The 22,223-nt window shown below is 37.1% G+C and overlaps 1 protein-coding gene and 1 pseudogene across 6 annotated transcripts in view; one reads left to right on the top strand and one right to left on the bottom strand.

Moving 5' to 3' along the window:
* The window catches only part of IFT80 (intraflagellar transport 80), a 144,443-nt gene that overhangs the window by 55,689 nt on the left and 66,531 nt on the right, over positions 1 to 22,223 (top strand). The window lies entirely within an intron of this gene.
* Positions 559 to 10,376, bottom strand: LOC109026089 (large ribosomal subunit protein eL33-like; annotated as a pseudogene).

The following is a 22,223-nucleotide window of genomic DNA, read 5'->3' as shown; positions in this document are numbered from 1 at the left end:
TATTACATAATAAATTTTATTTTTACCTTTGATTTTTAAGAAATGCTTGATTCCAATTGTAAGGGCACCAATGTTCAAATTAACATAGTTATTATAAATAAATTGTACAATATATTAATGAATTATACTATATTAAACAATAGCATCCAAGGGGAAAGATCTAAATATACAAAGTACTTGGCCTCATTTTTAATTAACTGACATTGTTGCTTTTATTTATCAGCAGGTGGTGCTATTGCTTGTGTAAGAGATAACTTTTTTGTGATTCTCATTTTCTCTGTCTTTGAATATTCGTTTAGGCATTATAATAAAAAAGCATCTCCCTGTTCATCTTTTCAATTAAAATAATTGCAATGACTTACCACCTGCAGTTACTGGTCCTAAACATCAGTTAATGTGCCCTAAATGAATGTAAGAAACTTTGCATCTATTTTTTTTCCACTTAAACTTACTTTGTGAATGTACAATTTTATGAATTGAATTTATTGAACTTGGCCAAAGTTTATGCTTTTTTTCCCCCAAAAAACACAAATCCACTTTTATTTACTGTTCATTAGCTTAAATCCTTGAGGGGTACAGCATCACACAGATTCTGTGTCCAGTGGCCTTAGCAGGAAGATTGCTTTGGATTTTGGCACAAACCACGATACTGTTTCCATGGGCCCAAATTATCTTTCCATGGATTACTCTAGTTTATTTGGTTTGCCACCAGGAGTCACTATGTTGTTCTTTGTTTTATATACATAAGCATATCCCTTGCCCAAATAGAAGTCAGTTTCATCTCAAGCATAAACGCCTTCAACTTTAAGAAGAGCTGCATACTCTCTTTGGTTCTGGAGACCCCACTTAGAGCAAGCAAACATGGTCTTGTACCACAGCCTTCCAGCATATTTCCCTTTTAGACATCCTGTTCCCAGCAGGCCTCCACAGGCTCCAAGATGGCAGAAAGAGCCAAAGATTATCCTTTTGAGGATCCTTTCAATGTAATATATTTATACAGGAATAGTAAAGAGAAGGGTGAGGTTGGCATTGAAGAGATACTTTTAAAAGTCCTTATAGTCAAGTCATGTTTTTTAGTTTAAATATTTATTTTCCTGTTGGGAAATAACCTGCATGCCTAAGCAATTTGACAGAATACAGAAGGAAAAAAATAGTCTCTTCCCTCAAAGGAATGTATCATTTCTTGATATATCAACACTTTATAAAACATTCTGAATTGTTATTCTCTATATTGTGCTGTTTAGTATGATTGCTTATTTTGTTTTAATGTAAGAGTAGCATTAGCATGTTTGTAAAGCCTGGAGTCAAGACTCCAGTGGTGAGTTTACAAAGTCAAAGGCCTCTTCTGGGTCTTTACATTTCTCATCTACAAAATAAATTGTCTAAGCTAAATGATTAACTCTCTCTTTTCAACTCCACGATTCTATGATACCTTTTCCATGGGCATCGGACATCCTGCTTGCTTCCTCTTATAAGTATTAGTGTGTTGATTGTTTCTTTGTTTTTTAATATAAAGTTATTATATAGGAAGAGGCAACACTGCAGTGGTATGCCAGAAGTGAGAAAAACACAAGCAGTTCTGGAGAAGTGTGGCTGATCTTATGACTTCAAACTTACTCTGTGTTTTCTTTTAGTTGATCCAAGTAGAAGAAACCATTAAGTAAAAAGGAGAATTGGTTATAAGGATACAGGGATACCTTCCAGAAGCCAGGGAAAGGATATAGCCAGACCTCAGGAAACAGGAACTGGAGTGCTAGGAGAACACAGAAAGTACCTGTTCTCTTTGTCTCTTTTGTCTCTGCTTCTGTCTGTATATCCAGGTCCTTTTTTTCTTTTCCAGTGGATTGACCTTTTTTACCCACCTCAGTTTATGTGCTGGAAAGTGACCAGTGTTAACAACTCTCAAGTGTACATTTTTTTTTATTTGAGAGAGCAGTAAGGCTGAGACAAGAATCTTAGTCCCAATTTTAAATGCTCCCTCAGGGAAGGGATCACTGGCTCAGCTTAGGTTTGGTACACATGCCTGGTCTAATGAGTTGTGTCTAGGCAGGTTGGGGTAGGTGCACCTATTTTGGTAATTTTTTTCTTTTTAAAAGCAACTTCTTCAATAACTTAAAATGTTTTCTTTTGGATATCTTTAATAATCCAGTACCACATGCCAAGTTCCTACCACCACTTGGTGACAACATGGTCACATGGTCAAATTATTATTTAGGTTTTTTTTTTTTTAATCATTGTTAATAAGTCCTTGAAAGCCAAAACCACAAATCGCAAACTACGTTTAAAAAGTGGTAAGACTTTGGGAGGCCAAGGCAGGCAGATTTCTTGAGCCCAAGAGTTCAAGACCAGCCTGGGCAACATGGTGAGACCCCCATCTCTACAAAAAGTACCAGAAAAGAATCAGCCAAGTGTGGTGGCAAGCACCTGTAGTTGTAGCTACTCAAGAGGCTGAAGTGGCAGGATTGCCTGGGCTCAGGCTGCAGTAAGCCATGATTGCGCCACTGCACTCCAGCATGGGTGACAGAGTGAAAACTTGTCTCAAAAAAAAAAAAGGTAGTAAAAATATCATTTTATGTGTTTATGCTCATATCTAAATATGAATCTTTAGAAAAAAAGAATATGCTTTTATAATCCCCAAATTAACTGCTATATTCTTCCTAATGCAATTTCATGACTGGCTGAATAACGGGCCTCCAAAGATACCCATATGCTAATCCCCAGAACCTGTGAATGTGTTACCTAATATGGCAAAAGGAACTTTGCAGATGCGATTAAGGGTAGGGACCTTCAGATGGTAAAATTATCCTGGATTATCCAGTCATCCAATATAATCACATGAGTTCTTAAAAGCAGAGAACTTTTCCTAGCTGGGGGTTAGTGGATGAAGAAGGACAGATTCAAAGTAAGAGCAGCTGCACCTGCTGTTGCTGGCTTTAAAGGTGAAGGAAGTAGACCACAAGCCGAGGAATGCAGGTGGCCTCTAGAAACTATGAATGGCCAGCAAGGAAATGGGGACCTCAGTCATACAGCTGCAAGAAACAATTCTGCCTACAATCTGAATGATCAAGGAAATGGTCCTTCTCCCAGAGCCTCCAGAAAGGAGTGCAGCCTTGTTAGCACCTTGATTTTAGCTCAGTGAAACTCATATTGGGTTTATGACTTAGAGAACTGCAAGATAATCAAATTATGTTTTTCTAAGGCTCTAAATTTGTGGTAATTTGTTACAGCAGTAATAGAACACTGCAGATATACCTGCAAAGATATAAACTATATCTTTGTAACTGCATTTTAGGGCCAGTGTTAGCAATGAGTCATGTAGGTAGATAACTTGGGGAGGATTTCACCTTCTTCTTACTGATAAAAAAAATTATCTCACTAGCTTTATTGCTTTGATTTAAGAAATTATTTCTTAAAATATAATAGTATCATGGGAGTAACACATTAAACTTGTTTTTATCAGGTCCTTTTCTGAGTAACTTGGCTAGCTGAGAGCAGACTTTAGAGCATGTGAAAAGAGGCATAGAATATTTTTGCCCAGGAGATGGCCCTTTATGGAGAGATTTTGGCTAGTTGTAGAACACCCTCAAGGTACTCGACATTTGGGGAAATGCCAGTGATATTTGCGCACAGCTAAAAACCAAATTGGTCAGTCTCACACTTTTTCAAGACTGCCCTCCCTTCAGACAAAAATACGTTGCTAAATCTTTCAAAAGCTAACAGCAATTGATTGTTATGTTCATGTTCAGTGATATAGTGCTACTTAACAAGCACCTCAAAATAACATTAGTGTTTTAGTTGGCTATCATATTGTTAATACAGAACACTTTTGTGTCCTGTAAACTTCTTTTATAATTACTTTTTCCATTTTCTTCTATGTTTTGCTTACCCACTTTTTGTTTTTAGAAATTATTTGTATCAAACGAAGCCAAAAATAATCTTTGTTTACTTTTTCATATTCTGTAGCCTAAGAAAACTGTGTTAGCTGCAATTTGCTGTATAGAATTAGAGAAAAATAGAAAACCTTACCACTATTTTGGAGACAAAAATTGTGGTAAGTGGTTTAATTAGATATACAGGATAAACTTATATTTTGGAGAAATTTGTGGCAAAAAATTAGTATAACAAAAATAATGAAAACAGAAAGCTAGAAAAAATAGTACCCATAATCATAACAAAATATTTTAATTTTTCTGTCTACCTTCGAAGTTTTTGTCTTTGGACATTTTTTACATTTTGGTATTGATATAAGATACTTATTTTAGCTCAATATTATGTTGTAGTCTCAAAATACTCTTAAACAATGAAAGCAAGGGCTGACTATAATTTCTATAAAAATAGCTTGAGGGGGAAAGAATGGCAGAGGCAGCATGTTGTTGTTTTTAATGGAGATATTACTTACATACAGTATCTTATGTGTACAGCTCAATTTTTTACATATGTAAATATCCAAGAAACCACCACCCATATTAATAAAGAACATTATCAATATTCCAGAAACATAGCATCCTGAAGATGCTAGGTAAGCTGGAGTTCCAAGACACTGTTTTGAGTTACCTTTCATTGAGATTTCTTCTGCGTGATGTACACTGCACATAATAGTAAACTTGCTTGTTTTTCTCTTTTTAATCTATCTTTTGTTACAGGGGTTTATCCCAGCAATAAACTTAACAAGGGTTGAGGAGAAATTATATTTCTTCTCCAATATTGTTCTAGGGAGCAGAATGTAGGGGAAAAAAGAGAAAGAAAGAAAGAAGCAGCATTTAGAAAGGAGAGCAAGAGCCAGAAGAGATTGGTATTATACAGTCTGAGAGATTTTTCAAAGATCAGTGGTCAGTAAGGTCCAGATCCCAGGGCCATGTTCTTCTCCATGTCACCATGCCCTTCTCCAGATACACACGTGGGTTCTCACTCATCTCCTTCAGGTCCCTTTTTTTTTTTTTTTGAGACAGGGTCTCACTTTGTTGCCCAGGCTGGAGTGCAGTGGTGCAGTGATGGCTCACTGTAGCCTCAGCCTCTCAGGCTCAAGCAATCCTCCCACCTCAGCCTCCTGAGTAGCTGGGAATACAGGCACATACCACCATGCCCAGCTAATTTTTAATTTTTTGTAGTGACAGGGTATCACTGTGTTGCCCAGGCTGGTCTTGAACTCCTAGATGCAAGTGATCCTTCTCCCTTGTGGATTACAGCCTAGGATCCTCCTCCCTTGTGGATGCCTGTGCTAGGATTACAGGCGTGAGCCACTGCACCCAGCCTGGGGGCAAATTTTTCTGTGCAGTTGGTGCCAGGCCGATGGGGGAAAGGGTGTCACTGATATGGAAGCCCAGTTCTCTGTCTGCTCAGAGTTTTTTCATTTATCCATGCCCTAGGAACTATCTTATCTTCATATTTGAGTTCTAGGATATTGCTGGTGGTAATCTTGGTGCTGTATAATTGTTTTTGGTTTTCTGGGGTGAGGGGTGTGGTTGAAGCCACCTTATTTCTATGCTGCCGTTTTAGAACCTGAAGTCTCAAGAGATAAAAAGTTTTGATAGAAAGTGATAGAGAATTTAGGCAGAGAAGATCCAAAGTACATATAATAGGAGTCTGCAAAGATGAAGCCCAAAGCAATGAACAGAAGAAATACTAAAAGCTACCGTTCAATAAATATTTCCTCAAAATAAGGAATTTGACATTGATATTGAAAAGGCATGCAGATAATTAGGAAAATTGACCCAGATGGCTAACACTTGATATATGCTAAGAAAACTATAAGAATTTAGAGAAAAGGGAAAAAAACACTTTGGCCATCTAAAGAAAAGACCAAGTCACTTATAAAGAAGAAAATCAGAACATCATCAGACTTTGATAGCAACATTTTATGTCAGAAGACAATAGGTTAATATAGGATACTCAAAGAAAAAATAGGCAAGCCAAAGATTTTACATAGAACTATTCTTACCTTTTTTTTTTTTTTTTTTTTTTGGAGACAGAGTCTCGCCCTGTCACCTAGGCTGGAGTGCAGTGGCACGATCTCAGCTCACTGCAACCTCAGCCTCCCAAGTTCAAGCAATTATCTGCCTCAGCCTCCCCAGTAGCTGGGATTACAGGCACCTGCCACCACACCCAGGTATTTTTTTTTGTATTTTTAGTAGATGGGGTTTCACCATGTTGGCCAGGCTGGTCTTGAACTCCTGACCTCGTGATCCACCTGCCTCAGCCTCCCACAGTGCTGGGATTAGAGACGTGAACCACCACGCCTGGCTCATTCTTACCTTTAAATATAAAGGTCATAATCAAACTATTATAAACATGTAAGAACTCACGGAATGTTTTCATAAATATTTTGAAGAATCGACTAGAGAATTAGCTTCAGATAAACAATATGACTAGGGCCATAGTAAAATCAGGACTGATTGTGAGCATTTTATATTCATCTGTAGAACTAAGATAAAATGGTGGATGTGAAAGATACAGCATAGTATGTATATTGGCTGTAGACACCAACATTGCAAAAATAGGAAGAGAATGAAAAAGAGTATATGAAAAGTAGAATAAATTTGCTGACTGGCTTATAGATATTAATTGGTAATAAAAGGGTTATTACTTAAAATCAGATATGGAGAAAAGGAGAGGAGGGGAAAAAGGCTGTCTTTTAATTTTCATATTGCTTATAGTGGAGAACAAATAGAAAATTGCCCTAAAAAATGTGTGGCATGGGGATAAGGTATTTTTATAAAAGTAATTAGCATAAATGTAATCATTAGGTTAAAAATGGAAACTTTCCTGAATACTAAAATATATCCCAAAAAAAGAGAGAGAGCAAATAAAACAGACCATCTACAATAAGACTGTTTGAAAGGCACAGATATATGGACATATATATTACATAAAATGATAGAGCTGAGGTGAAACATATTGATCATACTGTCAATAGCTATATAGGAAAGTGTATCTTCATATATTACAATAGATGATCCCTGGGACATATTGCTATGGATACACACACACACACACACATACACACATGTTGAAGAAAGATGTGAGGATAAAACAAAAATAAAAAATTGTTATCTATATAGAGACGGAGGAAATGGGGGAGAGAAAAGGAATAGAAGTTAGACTTATTTGACTATATTTTGTATATTTTTTCTTGTAAATTCAACTTTGGAATCATTTAAATATTTTACATAATTATATAAAAATTAACTTTTTAGAAAGCAATTCCTAAACCTCAAAAGTAAATGAAACAAATGGATCTAATTGTGGATTCACTTATTTGCCTAACTTCTCATAGAATAACTATTTTCAGTGATTTAAATTATTTGATTGTCTGCTCCTGGTGCTCACAGGAGACCCAGTAGAAAGTAACCCCTCCACTTTGGGAAATGTTTGGCAGCTACTCAAAACATTAAAGATGGAGTTACCATAGATCCAGCAATTCCATACCTGGGTATATACCCAAGAGAAATGAAAACGTATGTCCACATAAATGCTCACAGCAACATTATTCATAAAAGCCAAAAAGCTGAAAAAATTGAAGTGTCCATCCACTGCTTAGTGTATAAACAAACTATGTTCTATCCATACAATAGAATATTATTTGGCAGTAAAAAAGAATAAAGTACTGATACATGCTACAACATGGATGAACCCTGAAAACAAACATGCTAAGTGAAAGAAGGCAGACACAAAAGGCCACATAATGTAGTGTTTTATGTATATGAAATAATCAAAATAGAAAATAAAGGTAGATTAATGGCTGCTAGGAGCTGAGGGATGCAGGGAATGGGAATGACTTCTGATGGATATGGGGTTTCCTTTTGTGGTGATGAAAATGTTCTGAAATTAGATAGTGGTGATTGTTGCACAACTTTGAATATACTAAAAACTACGAATTCTATACTTTAAAAGGATGAATTATATAATATGTGACATCTGAATAAAGTTGTTGCTTAAAAGAAAATTGGCCTAAGGGAAAAATAGAATGCAAAAAGAAGTTTTAAACTCTTTTATAATCATTTGTTTGTGGTATTAATAGTGTTATTCTGAGTATCTATATTGGTGTCTTAAGAATTGGGATTTTTAGGGCCAGGCATGGCAGCCCATGCCTGTAATCCCAGCACTTTGGGAGGCCGAGGCGAGTGGATCACCTCAGGTCAGGAGTTTGAGACCAGCCTGGCCAACATGGTAAAACCCCGTCTCTACTAAAAATACAAAAATTAGCCAGGTGTGGTGACGGGTGCCTGTAGTCCCAGCTACTCGGGAGGCTGAGGCAGGAGAACCTGGGAGGCAAAGGTTGCAGTGAGCCAAGATTGTGCCACCGCACTCAAGCCTGGGTGACAGAGCAAGACTCCGTCTCAAAAAAAAAAAAAAGAAAAAAAGAATTGGGATTTTTCTGCCGAACCGAGTTTGACATCAGCCTGGAAAACATAGTGAAACTCTTATCTCAAAAAAAAAAAAAGAGGATTTTTTTGGCTAATTAAAGGAGATCATGGGGTAAGACTGGTGAGGGTAAGTAGAAATCTGATAGTTCCTGGATTTGAATGGAAAGTATTTGAGTTTGTTTTTTATCTTGAAAAAATTACCTATTTCTTTCCACTAAAAAGACCTAGAAAAGCAATGATCAACTCAGTAATAGTATCCAAGCACTTGTGGGCATTCTTTAAATAATATTTTCCACATTTTTATAAAATGAACCAGAGCTCACTGAGAATTCCCTGTGTAAGTCAGGAAATCTAAAATATGAATATGGACATTTTATCATTCTAGAAAACAAGGAAACTGTCTTTAAAAAAAAAAAAGCTATGAGAGTCTGTCAAGAAGACTAAAAAATAAACAAAACAAAAAACCCAACTTGAAAGAGATCTCACAGGCTAAAAGTGAGCCAATTTGAGCTGGGCACAGTGGCCCACGCCTGTAATCCTAGCACTTTGGGATGCCGAGGAGGGCGGATCACAAGGTCAGGAGTTCAAGACCAGCCTGGCTAATATGGTGAAACCCCGTCTCTACTAAAAGTACAAAAATTAGCTGGGCATGCTGGCAGGTGCCTGTAGTCCCAGCTACTCTGGAGGCTGAGGCAGCAGAATTGCTTGAACCTGGGAGGCAGAGGTTGCAATGAGCTGAGATCGTGCCACTGCACTCCAGCCTGAGCAAGGCTGTGTCTCAAAAAAAAAAAAAAAGCGAGCCAATTTGAGCATCATATTTATTGAAGCACATCAAATGTGTATATACCAACTGGTATAACAAACCCCTATTTACCCATTACTCAACTTCCAACAATTATCAACTAATAACATATCTCATCTGTACCACCACCCACTTAAGCAAATCCCTAGCATCCTATCATTCTGTCACTAAATATTTTAGTATATATCACTGAAAGCACAAAGTCTGTTATTAACCTAACCTCAGTACCATTATTAAATCTGAAAACAATTAACAGTAATTTTTAAGTATCATCAAGTATCTAGTCACTATTCAAATTTATATTTTTGAAAAGTGATATGATCATGTACCACATAATAACATTTTGGTCAGTGACAGACTGCATATATGATAGTGGTCCCATAAGATTATAATGGAGTTGAAAAATTCCTATTGCCTAGTGATGTCATAGCTATCCTAGTATCATAGTACAACACATTACTTATGTGTTTGTGTTGATGCTGGTGTAAACATACCACTGCGCTGTCAGCCATATAAAAGTACAGTACGTACAATTATGTACAGTACATAATACTTGATAGTGATAATAGATGACTGTGTTACTGGTTTATATATTTCTTATACTATTCTTTTTATTGTTATTTTAGTGTGTACTTCAATTTTAAAAAGAAGTTAACTGTAATACAGCCTCACATAGGTCCTTCAGGAAGTATTGCAGAAGAAGACATTGTTATCATAAGAGATGACAGCTTCATGCATGCTGTTGCCCCTGAAGACCTTCCAGTGGGACAAGATGTAGAGGTGGAAGACAGTGATATTGATGATTCTGACCCTGCATAGGCCTAGGCTATGTGTGTGTTTACATCTTAGTTTTTAACAAGTTTAAAAAGTAAAAAACAAAACAAAAAATTTTGAAGATAGAAAAAAACATAAAGAATAAGGATATAAAGAAAATATATTTGTACAGCTGTCACAACGTGTTTTATTTTTAGTGTTACTACAAGAGTCAAAAAGTTTAAAAAATTAAGAGGTTTATAAAGGAAAAAAGTTATAGTCAGCTGAAGTTAATTTGTTGTTGAAGAAAGAAAAATATTTTTTAATAACTTTAGTAGCCTAAGTATACAGTGTTTATAAAATTGATAGTAGTATGCAGTAGTGTTTCAGGCCTTCACATTAACTCACCATTCACTTCCTGACTCACCCAGAACAACTTCCAAGCCTGCAAGCTCCATTCATGTAAGTGTCATGTACAGTTATACCATTTTTTATGTTTTAATGATGTATTTTATTATACCTTTTTTTTATTATACTTTAAGTTTTAGGGTACATGTGCACATTGTGCATTTATTATACCTTTTTTGTGTTTAGGTATGTTTAGGTACACTACTATCGTTGTGTGACAGTTTCCTATAGTATTCAGTAAGGTGCTTGATAGGTTTGTAGTCTAGGAGCAATAGGCTATACCATATAGTCTAGATGCTATATTATCTATATTTGTATAAGTACGCTCTATGATGTTCACATGATGAAATCACCTAATAGCCCATTTCTCAGAATGCATCTCCTTCATTAAGCAACACATGATGGCAACTAACTGGAAATAATCAAGAATTTATCCTGCCTTTGATATATATACCCCAGGGTAACCAAATAGGTAATGAGAAGATACTTCTTTTTCTAAAACTATTGCAGTTAGTAAGTGAAGAAAACATTAGAAGATTACCCATTTTGCAACCCTACTGAATTAGCAGATGTAGGCAATGATCGTCGTTTATTAAAAGCATAAGAAGAGAGGCAACAGACATTAATTGCTTCCTACTGGAAGTACATGTCATAACTCTTATTTATGTAATGCTGTCCCAGCATCCATTTTGTTGTCTTGCCCCTGACTTTTGACCCACCTATTTTGAGATAGTCTCCATCTAGTTTAGCATTTTATCTTCTAGATAGATAAGGCCCCATATCCCAAACTGTTTGATCACCTACTTTTAAGTGTTAGGAACCTAATAATGTAATCCCCAAGTTCCCGTGCTTATCCTTGTGCTCCCTTCAAACAACCCCACTAGGGGTTGCCAGGGGAAACCCACCTAGGTAACACCCTGCACACCAGTAAAAGCCTCCACCCAAAGGTTTCACCCTCTCTCTCTTGCTCCCCACCTGCTGGTTGAGCATTCATGTTCTTGATGACACCCCACACCTTCCCATTGTCTCTGCCTTCTCACTTAGATCTATGAGTAATAAACCTAATCTTTCCACCATTCCAGTCTGAATGTTCCTCACTGTGCCACACAAAACCTAACTTAAATACCTCACTTAACAAATTACAACAGTATACAACATCACCTATGAAGTTTTCTTGCCAAAAATATGGAACCTGAATCTGATCAAGACTCTAAATCTAACTACTAATTTACAGGAAATAAAGGGGACAGAGGAAATGTTAAATAACACCATGAGAATGCAGAAGCCAAAATCCAGACTGGGAAATTTTATAGGACATATGACCCAGTTTCTTCAACAACCACAAAATTACAAGGGGAGGCCAGGCGTGGTGGCTTATGCCTGTAATCCCAGCACTTTGGGAGGCCAAAGCGGGAGGATCACTTGAGCTCAAGAGTTCAAGAGCAGCCTGGGCAACATAGACCTTATCTATACTAAAAATAAAAATAAAATTCCCAATGTCTTGGCATGCACCTGTGGTTCCAGCTACTCAGGATGCTGAGGTGGGAGGATCACTTGAGCCCAGAGATTGAGACTAGAGTAAGCTATTATTGCATCACTGTACTCCAGCATGGATGACAGACCAAGACATTGTCTTAAAAAAAAAAAATTACAAGGGTAAAAAGATGTGGAAAGAGAACATAAAGATCTTACCCATCAAACATAGTGGTTGTACCTTATTTGCATCTTGATTGAAACAAACTGGAAAAAAAATGACAATTGGGAAATTTTGAACAGTGACTTAATGACATATTGAAGTTGGGTTTTAAAAGTCTTTGTCTTTTTAGTGATATATAGTAGTTCCTCCTTGTCTGTGGTTTTGCTTTCATGATTTTTCAGTTACCTATGGTCAACCATGATCTGAAAATATTAAAGGGAAATTCTAGAGAAAAGAATGCATAAGTTTTATATTGCACACTGTTCTGAGCAGCATGATGAAATCTCAAGCCATCCTACTTTGTTTTCCCAGGACATGAATCATCCCTTTGTCCAGCATATCCACTCTGTACACTACCCACCCGTAAGTTACTTAGTAGCTGGCTTAGTTATCAGATCAACTGTCACAGTATTTCAGGGCTTGTGTTCGTTCAAGTAACCCTTTGTTTTCTTAATAATGGCCCCAAAGCACAAAAGTAGGGATGCTAGTAATTCAGTGTGCCAAAGAGAAGCCATAAAGTGCTTCCTTTAAGTGAAAAGGTGAAAGTTCTCAATTAGAAAAAGATGGTAGGCTGAAGTTGCTAACATCTATGGTAAAAATGAATCTTCTATCTATGAAATTGTGAAGGAGGAAAAATAAATCTGTTCATAGTGTTATATAGATAGTACAGTACTATCTGTGGCTTCAGGCCTCCACTGAGGGTCTTGGAACCTATCCCTGTGGACAAGAAGGGACTACTGTATACTGAAATATTTATTGATGAAATGATATGTTAGGGATTTGCTTCAAATAATCTGGGCCATGGAGAAGTGGATGGTGGTACAGAGGAGATGAGAATTAGCCATTAGTTGATAATTGTTGGAAACTGGGTAACAGGTAAATGGGGGTCTATTATGCCAGTCATTCTCAGAGTGTGGTCATTGGCCCAGTAGCTTCAGGACCCTCTTGGAGCTTGTTAGAAATGCAAAATTTTTGACCCCAGCCCACATCTACTAAATCAGACACTCTGGGGTCGGGCCCAGGAATCCATTTTAACAATCCTAGGTAACTCTGATGCACACTGAAATTTGAAAACCACTGCTTTGTATTATTATTCCTACTTAAGTTTATGTTTGAAATTCAAAGAAATAAAAAGTGCAAAAGAAGAAAATTAGGTTATGAATATAAGAAGCCAGATATTCACATACCTAGGAGAAGCTGGTTTAGAGGCTAAGACAAGGTTGTATAATTGTGTTAATAGTTAGCAGACGAGTTGGTAAGGTACTGTCAGAGAGCCAGCTGCTAATGATAAACCAAATTACAAATTTTGCTCTTCTCTTGAAACAACGGCTCTTTATTAAAATCACCTAGAGAACTTTTAAACACACATCCAGACCTACCCCCAGGAGATTCTGGATTTAATTGGTTGGATCAGAGCCAGGGTTTTGGTTGTTCTTCTGTTTTAAAGTTTCTAAGATAATAATAATGTGCAGCTAGCATTGATAACAAGTATCCTAACTTTATGTGCATAAGAATTATCTCAAGAGCTTGTTAAAAGCTTCCTGTCTCTCCTCTCCAGAGATTCAGATTCAATAGCTTGGGGTAGGGTCCATGAATTTACATTTCTAATAAGCTCACACATGATATAGATGCTGCTGGCTTGCACACTTTGAGTAACATCTTAAAGTGAGAGTCTGGTCAAAGAAAGAGATAAATAAGATAAGTAACAGTGTAGGGGAGAAAAAGTATGTCTCTTCTTCCCATCTTAGGTCCATGGATGAGGACCCTATAACGAAAGACAGATTAACAAGAAAAAAAAGCATACAATTTTATTTAATACAAACTTTACATAACATGGAAGCCTTCAGAAATGAAGACCCCCCCAAGAAACAGGGAAACCTGTGTATTTTTATGCTTAGGTTTTATTACAAATGAACAGTCATGCAAAAGTATGATTGGACAAAGAGGTTACGATCTAATGCTAATAAACTGGGGGAAATTTAGCAAAGCCTTTCTGTTCAGATTCTTCTTCTCTGCATCCCTGTGTCTTTAGAGATAAGGATGTTCCTTTCCTCCCAGTACAGGGAAGGTACCTCTCCCTTGATGAACTGACTTGCCTCGGGAGAGTGGTGAAAGAAGGTTAGAGAATGACGTTCCTGCTTCTGCTGTGTTCTCTATGTCGACGTGCCATATTTTGGAGGTAGTGTGTTCTGAGCCCCATCAAGAGGGATATTTAAAATTCATCTACCAGGGTTCTCACTGCCAGTACCACTAAATTACACCCAGGGCAGCTGTCTCATTCCCTTTTAGAGGGTAGTAATACAAATGTGAACCAAGTATCTCATGGCATATTTGGGGAAGAAAAGAGAATTAGAGTGTTAAAAAAATCTCTTTAAAAGCACAAATGATAAATAGATCTTTTTTATTTACCAATAAAAATTATTCAGTTTACTGATTGGAAAAATACAACCCTGTCTCCCCAGTTTTATTTTAACTTTTAAGTTCAGGGGTACATATGCAGGATGTGCAGGTTTGTTACATAGATAACATGTGTGTCATGGGAGTTTGTTGTACAGATTATTTCATCACCCAGGTATTAAGCCTAGTATCCATTAGTTATTTTTCTTGATCCTCTCCTCCCTCCCACACTCTACCCTCCAGTAGGACCCAGTGTGCATTGTTCCCCCCATGTGTCCATGTATTCTCATCATTTATCTCCCTCTTATGAATGAGAGCATGTGGTATTTGGTTTTCTGCTTTTTCTGCTCCTGTGTTTGTTTGCTAAGGATAATGTCCCTCCAACTCCATCCATGTCCCTGAGAAGGACATGATCTCATTCCTTTTTATGGCTACATAGTATTCCATGGCATATATGTACCACATTTTCGTTCTCCAGCCTGTAATCGATAGGAATTTAGGTTGATTCCATGTCTTTGTTATTGTACTGTAATGAACATATAGCTGCATGTGTCTTTATAATAGAACAATTTATATTCCTTTGGGTATATACCCAGTAATGGTATCGCTGGGCCGAATGATAGTTCTGCTTTTAGCCCTTTGAGGAATTGCCATACTGTCTTCCACAATGAACTAATTTACACTCCCACCAACAGTGTAAAACCATTCCTTTTTCTCCACAACCTCGCCAGCATCCGTTATTTTTTGACCTTTTTTTTTTTTTTTTTTGAGATGGAGTCTCCCTCTGTCACCCAGGCTGGAGTGCACTGGCACGATCTCTGCTCACTGCAACCTCCACCTCGTGGGTTCAAGTGATTCTCCTGCCTCAGCCTCCCAAGTAGCTGGGATTATAGGTGCTTGCCACCATGCCTGGCTAATTTTTGTATTTTCATTAGGGACAGGGTTTCACTATGTTTGCCAGGCTGGTCTTGAACTCCTGACCTCAAGTGATCCACCTGCCTCAGGCTCCCGAAGTGCTGGGATTACAGGTGTGAGCTACTGCACTCAGCCTGACTTTTTGGTAATAGCCATTCTGACTGGTGTGAGATATGGTATCTCACTGTGGTTTTGATTTGCATTTCTCCAATGATTAGTGATGTTGAGCTTGCTTTCATATGACTGTTGGCCATATATGTCTTCTTTTGAGAAGACATCTTTTCATGTCCTTTGCCCACTTTTTAATGCGGTTGTTTGTTTTCTTGTAAATTTGTTTAAGTTCCTAATAGATACTGTATATTAGACCTTTGTCAGATGCATAGTTTGCAAAAATTTTCTCCCATTCTGTAGGTTGTCTCTTTACCCTGTTGATGGTTTCTTTTGCTATGCAGAAGTTCTTTAGTTTAATTAGATCCCATTTATCAATTTTTGTTTTTGTTGCAATTGCTTTTGGCACCTTCATCCTGAAATCTGTACCTATGCCTATGTCCTGAGTGGTATTGCCTAGGTTTTCTTCTAGGGTTTTTATAGTTTTGTGTTTTACATTTGTCTTTAATCCATCTTGAGTTAATTTTTGTATATGGTTTAAAGAAGGGGTCCAGTTTCACTTTCCTGCATATGGCTAGCCAGTTCTCCCAACACCATTTATTAGATTTGTTTATTAAATAGGGACTCCTTTCCTCATTGCTTGTTTTGTCAGGTTTGTTGAAGATCAGATAGTTGTAGGTGTGCAGTCTTATTTCTAGGTTCTCTATTCTGTTCCATTGGTCTTTGTGTCTGTTCTTGTACCAGTACCTTGCTGTTTTGGTTATTGTAGCCCTGTTAGTACAGTTTGAAGTCAGGTAGTATAATGCCTCCAGCTTTGTTCTTTTTGCTTAGGATTGTCTTGGCTGTTCAGGCTCTTTTTTGGCTCCATATGAATTTTAAAATAGTTTTTTTCTAGTTCTGTGAAGAATATCAATGGTAGTTTAATGGAAATAGCATTTAATGTATACATTGCTTTGGGTAGTATGGCCATTTTCACGATATTGATTCTTCCTATCCATGAGCATGGAATGTTTTTCCATTTGTTTGTGTCCTCTGTGATTTCTTTGAGCAGTGGTTTGTAGTTCTCCTTGTAGAGGTTCTTCACTTCCCTTGTTAGCTGTATTCCTAGGTATTTTATTCTTTTTGTGACAGTTGTGAATGGGAGTTCATTCATGATTTGGCTCTCTGCTTGTCTGTTGTTGGTGTATAGGAATGCTAGTGATTTTTGCACATTGATTTTGTATCCTGAGACTTTGCTGAAGTTGATTATCAGCTTAAGAAGCTTTTGGGCTGAGATGATAGGGTTTTCTAGATGTATAGTGGGATCATGTCATCTGCAAACAGGGATAGTGTGACTTCCTGTCTTCCTATCTGAGTACCCTTATTTTTTTTTCCTTGCCTGATTGCTCTGGCCAGAAGTTCCAATACTGTATTGAATAGGAATGGTGAGAGAGGGCATCCTTGTCCTGTGCCTGTTTTCAAGGCGAATGCTTCCAGCTTTTGCCCTTTCAGTGTGATACTGGCTGTAAGTTTGTCATATATGGCTCTTATTTTGAGGTATTCTTTCAATACCCAGTTTATTGAGAGTTTTTAACATGAAGGGATGTTGAATTTTATCGGAAGCCTTCTCTGCATCTATTGAGATAATCGTGTGGTTTTTGTCTTTATTTCTGTTTATGTAATGAATCACATTTATTGATTCATGTATGTTGAATCAGCCTTGTATCTGGGGATGAAGCCTACTTGATCATGGTGGATAAGCTTTTTGATGTGCTACTGGATTCACTTTGCCAGTATTTTGTTGAGGATTATTGCATTGATGGTCATCAAAGATATTGGCCTGAAGTTTTCTTTTTTTGTTGTATCTCTGCCAGGTTTTGGTATCAGGATGATGCAGACCTCATAGAATGAGTTAGGTGGATAAGCTTTTTGATGTGCTACTGGATTCACTTTGCCAGTATTTTGTTGAGGATTATTGCATTGATGGTCATCAAAGATATTGGCCTGAAGTTTTCTTTTTTTGTTGTATCTCTGCCAGGTTTTGGTATCAGGATGATGCAGACCTCATAGAATGAGTTAGGTGGATAAGCTTTTTGATGTGCTACTGGATTCACTTTGCCAGTATTTTGTTGAGGATTATTGCATTGATGGTCATCAAAGATATTGGCCTGAAGTTTTCTTTTTTTGTTGTATCTCTGCCAGGTTTTGGTATCAGGATGATGCAGACCTCATAGAATGAGTTAGGGAGGAGTGCCTCCTTTTTAATTTTTTGGAATAGTTCCAGTATGTCTCTCCAATTTTAGTAACTATTAAAGACTTATTCTCTGCTGATTAGGTTTTGATTATATTGTTTTATTACTAGAGTAATCTAAAACAGAGAGAAATAATTTTAATTTATTTCTTAATCTTTTATTTTGAGTTCAGGGGTACATGTGCAGGTTTGTTATATAGGTAACCTTGTATTATGGGGGTTTGTTATCATTAATGGGTACTGGGCTTAATACCTGGGTGATGAAATTTTAATTTTTAATGCTTACATTTAAAATAATTTTTAAATTATAAATTTAAAAATTTTTAATGTAAGAATTTAATTTAACTTTACTATCACAATATTGTTATACAGGTTGAGCATTCCTAATCTGAAAAATTCAAAAGCCAAAATACTCCAAAATCCAAAACTTTTTGAGCACGAACATGATGCTACAAGTAGAAAATTCCAGCACTTGACCTCATGTGACAGGCCACAACCAAAACACTTACAAAACTTTGTTTCATGTACAAAATTATAAGAAATATATAAAATTATCTTTATGCTATGTGTATAACATATATATGAAACATAAATGAATTTCGTGTTTAGATTTGGGTCTCATTCTCAAGATATCTTATGTATATGCAAATACTTCAAAATCTGAAGAAATTCAAAATTCGCTTCTGGCTCCCAAGCATTTCAGGTAAAGGATACTCAATCTTATTCCCTGAGATGTGTTTTCAGGGATAAGTTGCATGTTGCAGATTTTATTTTTGTTGGTTCATGTGGACTGTAAAGGAAATCAGTTGAATATAGGATGATTATATACTGTTATCTAAACATTTCATTTTCTCCTCTTAGGATCATGCATCTGTAAGTTCTTAGATAAATATTTCTGTTTAATTTTAGTAAGACATTTCTTTCTGGCTGATTTGGTTCTTCCAGTGTTTTAAAACCATACTTTAGGCTTAGGATTGACTTAGCGACGCGGGCTCTTTTTTGGTTCCATATGAACTTTAAAGTAGTTTTTTCCAATTCTGTGAAGAAAGTCATTGATAGCTTAATGGGGATGGCATTGAATCTATAAATTACCTTGGGCAGTACGGCCATTTTCACGATATTGATTCTTCCTACCCATGAGCATGGAATGTTCTTCCATTTCTTTGTATCCTCTTTTATTTCATTGAGCAGTGGTTTGTAGTTCTCCTTGAAGAGGTCCTTCACGTCCCTTGTAAGTTGGATTCCTAGGTATTTTATTCTCTTTGAAGCAATTGTGAATGGGAGTTCACTCATGATTTGGCTCTCTGTTTGTCTGTTATTGGTGTATAAGACTGCTTGTGATTTTTGTACATTGATTTTGTGTCCTGAGACTTTGCTGAAGTTGCTTATCAGCTTAAGGAGATTTTGGGCTGAGACGATGGGGTTTTCCAGATATACAATCATGTCGTCTGCAAACAGGGACAATTTGACTTCCTCTTTTCCTAATTGAATACCCTTTATTTCCTTCTCCTGCCTAATTGCCCTGGCCAGAACTTCCAACACTATGTTGAATAGGAGTGGTGAGAGAGGGCATCCCTGTCCTGTGCCCATTTTCAAAGTGAATGCTTCCAGTTTTTGCCCATTCAGTATGATATTGGCTGTGGGTTTGTCATAGATAGCTCTTATTATTTTGAGATATGCCCCATCAATACCTAATTTATTGAGAGTTTTTAGCATGAAGGGTTGTTGAATTTTGTCAAAGGCCTTTTCTGCATCTGTTGAGATAATCATGTGGTTTTTGTGTTTGGTTCTGTTTATATGCTGGATTACATTTATTGATTTGCATATATTGAACCAGCCTTGCATCCCAGGGATGAAGCCCACTTGATCATGGTGGATAAGCTTTTTGATGTGCTGCTGGATTCGGTTTGCCAGTATTTTATTGAGGATTTTTGCATCAATGTTCATCAAGGATATTGGTCTAAAATTCTCTTTTTTGGTTGTGTCTCTGCCCGGCTTCGGTATTAGGATGATGCTGGCCTCATAAAATGAGTTAGGAAGGATTCCCTCTTTTTCTATTGATTGGAATAGTTTCAGAAGGAATGGTACCAGTTCCTCCTTGTACCTCTGGTAGAATTCGGCTGTGAATCCATCTGGTCCTGGACTCCTTTTGGTTGGTAAGCTATTGATTATTGCCACAATTTCAGATCCTGTTGCTGGTCTATTCAGAGATTCAACTTCTTCCTGGTTTAGTCTTGGGAGAGTGTATGCGTCGAGGAATTTATCAATTTCTTCTAGATTTTCTAGTTTATTTGTGTAGAGGTGTTTGTAGTATTCTCTGTTGGTAGTTTGTATTTCTGTGGGATCGGTGGTATCCCCTTTATCATTTTTTATTGCATCTATTTGATTCTTCTTTCTTTTTTTCTTTATTAGTCTTGCTAGCGGTCTATCAATTTTGTTGATCCTTTCAAAAAACCACCTCCTGGATTCATTAATTTTTTGAAGGGTTTTTTTTTTGTCTCTATTTCCTTCAGTTCTGCTCTGATGTTAGTTATTTCTTGCCTTCTGCTAGCTTTTGAATGTGTTTGCTCTTGCTTTTCTAGTTCTTTTACTTGTGATGTTAGGGTGTCAATTTTGGATCTTTCCTGCTTTCTGTTGTGGGCATTTAGTGCTATAAATTTCCCTCTACACACTGCTTTGAATGTGTCCCAGAGATTCTGGTATGCTGTGTCTTTGTTCTCGTTGGTTTCAAAGAACATCTTTATTTCTGCCTTCATTTCGTTATGTACCCAGTAGTCATTCAGCAGCAGGTTGTTCAATCCTAAGCCAAAAGAACAAAGCTGGAGGCATCACGCTACCTGACTTCAAACTATACTACAAGGCTACAGTAACCAAAACAGCATGGTACTGGTACCAAAACAGAGATTTAGATCAATGGAACAGAACAGAGCCCTCAGAAATAATGCCGCATATCTACAACTATCTGATCTTTGACAAACCTGAGAAAAACAAGCAATGGGGAAAGGATTCCCTATTTAATAAATGGTGCTGGGAAAACTGGCTAGCCATATGTAGAAAGCTGAAACTGGATCCCTTCCTTACACCTTATACAAAAATTAATTCATGATGGATTAAAGACTTAAACGTTAGACCTAAAACCATAAAAACCCTAGAAGAAAACCTAGGCATTACCATTCAGGACATAGGCATGGGCAAGGACTTCATGTCTAAAACACCAAAAGCAATGGCAACAAAAGCCAAAATTGACAAATGGGATCTAATTAAACTAAAGAGCCTCTGCACAGCAAAAGAAACTACCATCAGAGTGAACAGGCAACCTACAAAATGGGAGAAAATTTTCGCAACCTACTCATCTGACAAAGGGCTAATATCCAGAATCTACAATGAACTCCAACAAATTTACAAGAAAAAAACAAACAACCCCATCAAAAAGTGGGCAAAGGATATGAACAGACACTTCTCAAAAGAAGACAATTATGCAGCCAAAAGACACATGAAAAAATGCCCATCATCACTGGCCATTAGAGAAATGCAAATCAAAACCACAATGAGATACCATCTCTCACCAGTTAGAATGGCAATCATTAAAAAGTCAGGAAACAACAGGTGCTGGAGAGGATGTGGAGAAATAGGAACACTTTTACACTGTTGGTGGGACTGTAAACTAGTTCAACCCTTGTGGAAGTCAGTGTGGTGATTCCTCAGGGATCTAGAACTAGAAATACCATTTGACCCAGCCATCCCATTAGTGGGTATATACCCAAAGGACTATAAATCATGCTGTTATAAAGACACATGCACATGTATGTTTATTGTGGCACTAGTCACAATAGCAAAGACTTGGAACCAACCCAAATGTCCAACAATGATAGACTGGATTAAGAAAATGTGGCACATATACACCATGGAATACTATGCAGCCATAAAAAATGATGAGTTCATGTTCTTTGTAGGGACATGGATGAAATTGGAAATCATCATTCTCAGTAAACTATCGCAAGGACGAAAAACCAAACACCGCATGTTCTCACTCATAGATGGGAATTGAACAATGAGAACACATGGACACAGGAAGGGGAACATCACACTCTGGGGACTGTTGTGGGGTCGGGGGAGGGAGGAGGGATAGCATTAGGAGATATACCTAATACTAAATGACGAGTTAATGGGTGCAGCACACCAACATGGCACATGCATACATATGTAACTAACCTGCACATTATGCACATGTACCCTAAAACTTAAAGTATAATAATAATAATAAATAAATAAATAAATAAATAAATAAATAACAAGCTGACAATGACCCTTTCTCCTGTCAGATCTCCTTTCTTAAACAAGCATGCTCAGGGCAACTGCTGGCCTAACTTGATACTTCTTGGCTGTCCTGAAAGAGCATCTTTCTCCATCAATGCCCTTGAAATTATGCACAGATTAAATAATAAAATGAATCTTTCACATATAAAAAAATAGAAATAAAAAATAAAACCATACTTTAAATTTGGTAGTCCTCCCTTTTTCACAGTTTCTCTTTCTGTGAGTTCAGTTACC

Source organism: Gorilla gorilla, chromosome 2, assembly GCF_029281585.2.
Source record: "Gorilla gorilla gorilla isolate KB3781 chromosome 2, NHGRI_mGorGor1-v2.1_pri, whole genome shotgun sequence".
NCBI classification, from domain to species: Eukaryota; Metazoa; Chordata; class Mammalia; order Primates; family Hominidae; genus Gorilla; species Gorilla gorilla.
This window is presented reverse-complemented; position numbering and strand designations above follow the sequence as displayed.